We start from the raw sequence: 10237 nt of genomic DNA, 5'->3' as shown, positions 1-10237 counted from the left end.
TATATATATATAAATAGCTCTTCCATGTTATTCTACATATGAAACTTGAGACCTCGAGACCTTCTGGGATTTTCCTGTCAAAGTACCATTGTCTCTTTCATTTAAAAAAAAATGATCAAACATAATAATAGCTGACATTCATTATGCTCTTATTAAGTGCTAAGCATCGTGCTAGATACTTAGAACTAGTTTAAATTTCTGTCCATATCATCAGGTGTGCAAGAAGCATGGTATGTCTTTGTTCCTATAAATAAACTGTATTTTGCTTCTGAGTCTTCATTCAATCGAACTAGCAATAATTCTAAGACTATAATTCATATTCCTCCTCTTCTTCCTCCTAGAATTATGTCAATGTTCTGGAAGTTTACAGATTGTGAGAATTTGGAATGGGGAAGCCTTTGATCATCAGTCATGTGCCTCACAGGTTACTGCTGGCATCCATTGCCTCTGATCATGTGAACTTTTCAGACTCAGGGTTCTGTCTATCACTACTCTGCAATAATCAAGATAGAGCAATCTTTTATAATGCTGGATACCATGGTGTGTAGGGATTTGTCCCCTAAGAAATTTCACATAGCCCTTTTTCCTTCAGGGTATTACAATGCCTGGGTTCATCTAGGACTCACAAATTTCTCTCTTTACCTGTAGCCTAGGGAAACCATTTTATTTATTGTTTAGTTGGGAAAAAGTTTTTCTCTTTCTTATTGTTTTCCTAGGTCCCTCTTTCCCTTCTCTCTGTTCTCCAAGTCCTAGTTCTTAAAAATTCTAAAAATTACTTATTACTGTTTCCCCCGTTCTCCACATCACACACCTCCATGAGACACTGAGGCAACAATCCTGATGCCTGCTAGAATGGGGAGCAGTTAGTACCTATACTCAAAACAATACAATGAAGTAAGTCTTTTTTTTCATTTCACAAATGACACAACTGATGAAAAACCTAATATACTTACCCATTCAAAAAATGACAGTGAGATTGAGTAGTTCCAGAACATTGAGTTGCAGAGGGTCAACATATGGAATTATTTAGATAAATTGAATTAGGCTATGTTTGACATAATCGATGATATCACATGCAACATACATACTTTAACACTTGAATTTCAGAGAAAATTGGCTTCCAAAGAACAGGGTTGCAGACTACACTTGATTTTTGGAATTCTGTATAGAACACATGCTTTCACTTGAACAGAATGTGGTAGCAGATGCCTTTACTTACTTCTAGTGGGAATTGAGAATTGTGATTCATAAATACAAGGCTACTTGCCAGTATACCTAATGAGATTTCATATTCTCCCACTCTGAAACTTTTAGTGATCAGACTGTATCATCTTATTTTGTGATTTTGTACACCATGAACCACACTATATAGAAATATATATATTTATATATATGAAGTAGATCTTTTTCTCATTTTACTTATATATATTTAATATATATATATATATATATAGTTTTATTAATGAGACACAAACATACAGGTACAGTGAAAGACTGAACTTAGATTAATGTTACAGAAAGGTAAATCACTTTGTAAGTTCTCTGTTGATAGCTGTAGATGCTATGATCATTACCTTTGATAATATTTTAGATCCTAAGCCTTCTGCCTCCATTTCAATAATAAGTGTTTATGAAAGAATTGGAATTAATTGTATTGGTTAAACATTTTTGAAACTGTTTACATGTACTCATATTTGGGGCAAACATTTAACCTTTGTATTGCAAAAGCCAATGTGTTAAATAAAAGATAATATTAGAATATACATCTTGCTATGGGAGGTATACTATTTTTAAGTTTTAGAAATTTTTATGTAATTACAAGACATTTGAGTTCCGTGTATACAAAGTAAAAAGTAAAAGTTATTCTTATCTAATTTGTTTCAATTTACATTTTAAAATATTTTTTAAGAGCAATTCAAGATTCACGGCAAAATTGAGAAGTAGGTACAGAAATATCCTACATACCTACTGTCCCTAACATGCATAGCTTTCTTCATTATCAACATCTTTCACCTGAATGGAACATATGTTACAACTGATAAACCCATATTGCCACATTATTACCATTCAAAGTTCATAGTTTACCTTAGAGGTCACTCTTCTTGTGCATTCTATGGATTGGATAAATGTATAATGACTGTATTCATCATGATAGTATCATACAGAGTATTCTCTATTTCTTTTATAATTTTTCTGTTGACTTAATTTCAACTATTCTATATTTCTGAAATTTATAACATTAAGTTATTTTCAAAACAAGTGTGACACAGTTGATTCATATACTATTTCAAAAATAATTTTATTAATTTTTGTGTATCCTTAATTTCATTCTGTAGATTTACTCTTAATTAAGCTATAGTAGGTTTACCATATTTATTTCATTTATTATTTATTTTAATTGATTTCTTAGAAAGATACAAAGTTAATAAGTTACAGTAAAAATGTCAATATAGAAGTTTCAATTTTAAGTCTGTGGAATGAAGCAAATTTGAGTTAGGTTTATAGTTAACGTTAGGACCAAAGTCAGGGATTTGGGGGTTATTGTGGTTTCAGTAAGCTCTAGTTTTAGCTCTGAATTTCCTGCCATCCAAAGCAATAAACTAAAAATTCTTAACTGAAGAAAAGAAGCATATCTTTTCCATTGCATAGCGTAAAACATTTAATTAGGAAGTAAAAATATTTTCTTATGGTAGGAATTCTAAAATGGAGATTTTCTCTTGGGCCTATTAGATGAGATGTGAAATAATATTTTCTATAATAATTCTGCAAAGAGTGAAAAGCTTGCCTCATGTAGTAATATTTACCATAAATGAGAGATCCATAAAAGGTGCAAGGAAACCTGGAGTCCACTGGAATGGAGGGGGAGAAGTTGGAGTGTTCTGAGTTTTACACTTAGGATTTACAGTTGAGTATGTGTAGTTCTTTCAGTTTTGTTTTTACAGTGCTTCAGGTGAGGTACACCTAAAGTAGTAACGGTGGTGCAAGAACTCTGATTAGTTCAAAACAGTGAATTTCAACTACTTAGTAGAAAGATGAGTTGTAGTTATAGCCAGGCAGGGGGCTAAAGGAAGGAAATTATATAATTATTGTTGACTGTGCAAGTACAAATGTTTAAAGAAATAGGGTATGGTAATGGCCACTGAAAAGTTTATCCACTCCCAGTATTAAATGAGTAAGAAAATATAAATTAGACCATATGAAATTGCCAATATCTAATCATTTTTATTTGCTAAAACAACAATTTTATATGATTCAAATGAATAATTCAGCACATGTGGTTGATAGAGACTTACTGGGATCACAGTAGAGAAAGTTCAAAGGACAAAGTTGGTGGTAATACCAGAGTGAAGGGAAAGGCTCAAGGAAGTTCTGATTAGAAAATAGCACAAATGAAGTATGGAAGATGAATTTCTTCAGGTTCCTTCAGAGATCGTTCTGAGTTAGTTAGATTAGGTTTGTCTCTGCTTTCTTTGTTGACTCTTAGACCAACGTTAATAAGCAGTTTTGTAAGATGTTCGATTCATGATTTCTAATGTATATAGTTTCTGGAACAGAGTGAAAAATTTCCTGCTCCCCCAACCCCTTCAGGAGGAGTACAGTAACTTGTAATGTGTATTTGAACAAGTGAGCAAAGAAGGATGTGTGTATTATGCATATGGCAGTCTTATTTGAAATAGTAAAAGCAAAACTGAACTAATTGGCATGGAAAGGTCTCCCAATAAATAAATGCAAAAAAAAAGTGTAGAACACTATATAGAACATTGTATCATTTGTCCAAGAAAGAGATAAACATGTGCATATATTTGGAGAAGACTTATTTTTGCAAAAATACATAAGAATCTCTCTGGTTTCATTTAATTTAATTATTTAAAAAATATTATAATGTGTTGTATTTAAAATTATGTATAAATACACAAAACCATATATGGCAATATAGATGCATATACTGGAGAAAGAAACTAGGGTTATGTCTATTTATTTTATGAAGCATTTTTCAAAAATTTTTTTAATTTATTGCAGTGACAAGGGTTAATACAATTATATAGGTTTCAAGTGTACAATTCAATAATACATCATATGTATATTTCATTGTATGTTCACCACACAAAGTTAAATTTTCTTCTGTCACCATATATTTCACCCCCTTCACCTTTATCTACCTCCCCCAACTCCCCACCCTCATCCCTCTGGTAACCACTAAACTGTTGTCTATGTCCATGAGTCTCTGTTTGTCTTGTTTATTGCTATGAATATTGCTATGTGAATATTGATACAGTGACAATAAGATCACTTAGAATCTTTCTATCTCAAATAATAGGTATTTCTCCTAAATATAATTATGGAAATTAGAAAGGCAATGATCTTGGCTGGGCAGTCAAGTACCACAGAAACAACATAAAAGCAATAAAGCTGGAACTTTAAGTGACTGAAAGGTTTAACTATTGAAATGTTGTTCTAGATTCAAAGCAATTCTAGTAATTGGGTGATCTGTGTTATCTGCTCAGTAGCTGAAATACAATTTCTATTGGCCATTATTGAGATATATCTACCCACTTCATTACGGAAAAGATATGATTGGTTTGGGTGATCCTGCAATTTGTGATCACTTCACAGGCCTTGGTATAATGCAATTTGACACCTTCCCTTTACCTTTCTCCTCACTCCTGTGGTACAGAGTTGTGCTGGGTGGTCAGATTACATGACAGCAGACCAGCATGGAGACACATACTAAAGAATCCCCATAGAAAGGATTTGTGGGTTTGGCAAATTCTATGACTTCACTGTCCATGGAGTATAATCAAGAAGACATACCTTTTTCCAATCTTTAAAGGCCTTCAATGAGTGTAAACCTATCAGTTCTTAATATCTCATATGTTCGTTACTTATTGTGAATTTGAATTCTGGATTAATTTTTTTCATGTTTAGAACTTAATACACACACAAAAAAGCACGTTCTAAAGCAAACTACCATACTCCTTAAAAAAAAACAATAAATTATTATGCAATACTTGATACATACATATATGAATCTGATATATATACATATAGATATAAAATAAATGATTATGTAATAGTTTATATATACATATATAACCTTTATATGTAAATTATAAAGTGTAATAAAGAAAAATCGACATGGTTTTAACTTTCTACTTAAGGAATAAATCAAACCAATATTGTTTTAGCTCCCTATACAGTCCTCCTTTAAAGCATTTTCCCTCTTCCCAGAGATAATTCTTATTCTGAATTTTTCATTTATCATATGCTTGCTTATCGATTTTAATCTCATGTGTTATATTAATAAACAATATATTTTTTAGTATTGGCAGTTTTTGAATTTCATCAAGATAATACCACAGTAAGCACAGCCTTTTGTTACTTGCTTTTAATGAACTAAACTTATCACCCTCCAAATTTATCTATGTTGATACATAAATCTATAGTTCATTAATTTTTCATCTGCATGGACTATTTTATTGTATGAACCTATCCCAAATATCCATCCAATTTCCTTCTAATGAATATTTGGATATATTCTAGGATTTTGCTACTTTGAGTAATACTATTAAAAACATTCTAGTGATTACCTAGTAATTCAAAATTCAAAAATTTCTCTAGAGTATATGTATAGAAGGGGAATCACTGCTTATAGCATATGTCATAGTAACAAATTCTGCCAAATGTTTTCAAAAGTTGTTTAAACAAATTATACTCTTACTAGCAGTGTTCCCTTTCCTCCAATCTTATAGATACTTGATTTGTCAAAATAGTTTGCTAATCTAGTAGGCATAAAAGGTATCTCATTGCAGTCTTAACTTTTATTTTCTTATTTCTCACAAGATTGAGTCCTTTTTAAAGATTTTTATTGCCAATTGTTTCCTCTTATATTAAATACCTATTTAGGTATTTTCTCTGGTTTTAATACTTATTTTCTTATAACTCTTTTATGTATAATAGATAATAATACTTTATCAAGTTTTACATATTACAATATCTCTTCTCAATCTTTGCCTTCTCTTTATGCACAAATGTTAATAGAGTGCTGTTAAAAAGTAAAGCTGTTCCAATGAAATTTGCAGCAGATATTTCCATTTAATTTGTGCTACTGTATTTTGTTTTTAATTTTAATTATTGTGCTATCTATATTTGGAGTCATTTGTTCATGAAAACATGAGAATAATATAATGAAAGAATGTTCAACCTCTAGAAAAGTTTTTTAAGAGTTTATTTGGCCCAAATTTTGGAGAACATGCCCCAAAGCAAGATTTCAATGGAATCGAGAAACTGCTCCAGAGAATGGCAGTTTTGCAGCTAATTTTATACACTTAGAATCAAAGAAGAAAATGTAAGGAAGGTTACATGAAATCCATTAGTGGTAGATTGAGGAGGCAGGAAAAAGTAAAGCAGAGAAATCTCTAGGATTGAATAAAAAGCAAAATGGAGAAACACACTTATTTTACATTGGCGCTTGCAGGGTAGTTAAAATTTACAGTAGATAGAAATGGTATGCTGGCAACAAGACAGCAATGAGGGATTCTGTCGTCTCGTGCTCTGGTGTTCTTTTGTTCTGGTGCCAGTAGTCGTACCTCCAATGGGTCTTGAAAAGAAAATTACTCTGACATTTTCAAAGATATGAGAACAATAAACAGGGCTCATTTAAGGTAAAGATTGATCTTTGTTAAGGAAGCTATAGGCCTGGAATGTGACTACCCATCATGGCCTGCCCAGTTAGGAGTTTATGATCTGACCATTCTGTGTTGTTACTTCTAGTCACTGGATGCGTAAAGCCTGCCATATGGGCATCCTCCCCACTCTACCTTGAACTTGTCAGGTTTAGCATATTGCTCCTTTTTCATTCACATAATTAAAAATTAGATTTTTAATGTAAGTAGCAAAAATAAAAGATATTCACCAAAGTGGATCTAGATTTTATTTATTTGCTTGTTTTTATTTTAGGGTCATGGATCAATATTTAGGTCTATGGTGGTTTTGATGGGATGTTTTTGTTTACGCATCCTTTAATGTAACTTTAGAAATAAGTGCTTATCGTTATCTTGTTTATATGTGCTTTATCACATATATCAAACCATTTCCACATAATATTTATAAAAATGAAAATGGTATCCATTTTCTGTGAGAATCAACATGCCTGTTATTGCTATTTAGTCAGCAAAAAAGAAACAGCAATAGTGTATTTAGTTCATTAATAGTGTATCAGTTCAACATTATTAATCTTATATGATTCAATTAAAAATAGTTATCTTGAAAATATCGCATAAACTGAGCAAAATATACCTTTGCAAAAAATCGTAAAAGACAATTCTTCATTATTGTATAAAATAGAGCAATAAATATGATTTTTAAAGGACTTTAAAAAATGTCAATAATAAATATATATCTCTCTTTATGGAGAAGACAGTAAAATGTGGTAGAAAAGAGTAAAAAAGCACTTTAAAAATCAATTCATGATATTTTCCCTGAATTGGAGAGCTGGAAACCAGCTAGAATAGGTCAGTTGAAAGAAGCTATATTCTTTCCTTCCATTGCTGAAAAATAGCACTTTCAAGGTTAGCGCTGGAAGAGATGCTCAGCAATGCCATTGCTTTCTGAAGTCTGGAGTAAGGTGGTAAAGACAGACATAATCTCCTGAGTAAAAATATGCTGGCCAAAAATGAGTGGCAAACTAAGGCAGCTAGACAGGAAAAAAAAAATATTCAAGACCTTAGCGTAACAATAAAACCTTAAAATCACGTGCGCACACCACTGAAACTGCAGGCTTGCTTCCAAATAGTTGCAGCAAACCAATGCTAAAAGACTACTTTTGTGAGTAAAAGTACTCTACTTCTTCTGTCACTCATCAGACCTAGATGCTGAACAACTGTTTCAACAAATGTATACAGAGAGAGGAACTAAGCTTGAGCCTTCTCTGCTACCCTCAGGTGGTTGTTGGACAGGGATTTTCTCACCAGGATGAATAAGAGGAGGCAGCAGCACAAAAATGGTGAGTGGAAGAGTGGTCTGGGTGGTACTGTACAGAGCTGTGTTTTAGTGCTTTCTCTGCTGATCTCGTAAGGAGGCTTGTTCTAATTATAAATCCTTTAAGGAAAGCCCTATGCTCTTGTGAGTGCTGTTCTTTACGAACTTAAGCTGTTTTTTATGTTCCTAGCCACTGGGTAAAACCCTTATTAAACTTATCACAGTCATTGATACCAAATCTCAAACAGACTTTTGAGAAACCTGTGTGATTATCAGGCGTGCAGTTCCTGGTGGAGTCTTTCAAGGACATTATTGCCTTCCAGAATCCAGGTGAATTTTCTAACACTCTTTAGAAAAAATTTTTTTTTTAAACCTTACTCAATAACTCTAAGAGCTACTTTGTTGTCCATCCTCTTGTCCCTAACTTCTAACTTATTTATGAATAAATAATAAATTATAGCTAACACTTAGAGCACTTACTAATTTCTAGATACTGTCCTAAACACTTTATGTATATCGATTCATTTAATCCTACTGAAAAACCTATTAATGTAGTCCTCACTAGTAGTTATTTCAAAGTAATCTATGTTCATTCCTTCATTTATGCATTATATCTTCCCTTCATTCATTTATTTAATAAGAATTTACTGAGCACCTTTTTATTTACCAAACATATGTGTGATATTAATATTATCAGTGACCAAAAAAGACCCATTAACTTCCTTTGGGGGAGTTTCACCTGGGTGTGCCTACCTTTCATCAAGTCATTTATGATAGTTAATGTTATTTTAGTCATATAAGACAAAGAATTGTGCATATCTAAGTTTGGGGTAAATACTGGGTCAAACAATACTTAAATAGTTTCCCAGGGACAAGACTTTCTGAAGTCTTTGATATTCTGAATATATTGAATATACCCAGACTATCTTGAGTATTACCCCCAACCCCACATTAATGACAACCTCAATATGTCAACACATCACTGGTTAAACCAAAATTAAACAAGACTTGATTTATTTAAACATCTTACTCTTTTCCCTATCTATCTTTCTATTTTTTCAATCAAAATCCAACCCTTTTCTTTACCCTTCTATTTGCTGGTATCCTCATTGCTTTTGGGTTACATTCATTTGCATCTTGCTATTCTTTCTAATAGGGCTTTTGCTCCCAATGCGGTATCATTGAATTTCTTAGTTGATACTTCCACTGCATACAATTTCAGGGCTTTCTTTACAGCCCTGTTCTTTTGTTTAACCAGAGGTCTCAAATGGTTTTGTCTGCATCTGGCTAAAGTTCCTTCTTTGGGGAGAACCATTTTACCTAACAGCTTTGCCCTGTATTACTCACCTCTGTTTATAAGTCTATTCTTAAAGTGTTAAGTGTTAATTTGATCCCAAATTTTAAATTCTAAATTCAGTGACCTTGAGGAAATTTTAATGGTTCTTATTAGAAGTTTATACTATAACTAAACTGAAAATTTATCATGTCAACATAACATTTACATTTCAAATATAAATTAAAATATCTAAAGAAAGCTTAGAGAGCATGCCTAGCCATCAATGAAATAGAGAAAAACAGAGAAACCTGCAAAGGCTTGGAAATTTCCTGTGTATAGAAAGAATAATTACTAAACTTTTATCTCTCCAGATAAGAGCTAATAAAGACTAAACTCAAACATTATTTTAGGAAAAGCGATTTGTCTTCGTTTTTATCTTTAAATGCATTGTTACCATCTGGGGTTTTTGCAAAGTTTTCCAGAGTGCAAAAACTTATAGATTAAATTGTAACATAATAAATCTCGATTGATTCACACGGATTCCTTGCTCCTCAGCACTGTGTGCTTAAGAGGGAGCATGTTCTCCACCAAGATGAAAAAATGTCTAGAATTGCAGCTGTGCAGTTCTTTAGTGAGCGGCTCTGCCTCTGTCTTGTTTCTATGTTTTACCACCATTTAAACGTGAACTCAGACTAATTTAAATGTAAGTGAACTGGCAATCTGCATTACATTTCATTTTTAAGAAAAGAACAAATTTTAAAAGTGAGGAAAATAGGAGTATGGAAGGCACATTTGAAAAGTAAAGTCCAAGTATGTAACAAAATGAGTTATGGAGCTTTTTGGCACCAATTCACAATAAATACAATATCTTAAACTCATAAAATGCTTTTGTTTGGTGAACTCAGAGTGCCCTACATCTATTCATTTCTGTACAAATAGTTCTGTTTCATTTATTCGGAGATATTATCCTAGCAACAGAGAAGT

The 10237-nt window shown here is 32.3% G+C and overlaps 1 long non-coding RNA gene across 1 annotated transcript in view; it reads left to right on the top strand.

The window, feature by feature from the left end:
* LOC120583229 (uncharacterized) overlaps nt 1-7987 on the top strand; it is a 72586-nt gene extending 64599 nt beyond the window's left edge. The window contains exon 3 of the long non-coding RNA XR_005647736.1: nt 7941-7987. This is a non-coding gene — a long non-coding RNA (uncharacterized LOC120583229). The remainder of the gene's footprint in view (nt 1-7940) is intronic.
* The last annotated feature ends 2250 nt before the right edge of the window (nt 7988-10237 follow it).

This window comes from Pteropus medius, unplaced genomic scaffold (genome assembly GCF_902729225.1).
Source record: "Pteropus medius unplaced genomic scaffold, Ma_sr-lr_union100, whole genome shotgun sequence".
Lineage (NCBI taxonomy): Eukaryota > Metazoa > Chordata > Mammalia > Chiroptera > Pteropodidae > Pteropus > Pteropus medius.
Note: the sequence above shows the minus strand (reverse complement) of the source record. Positions and strands in the feature narration are given on the sequence as shown.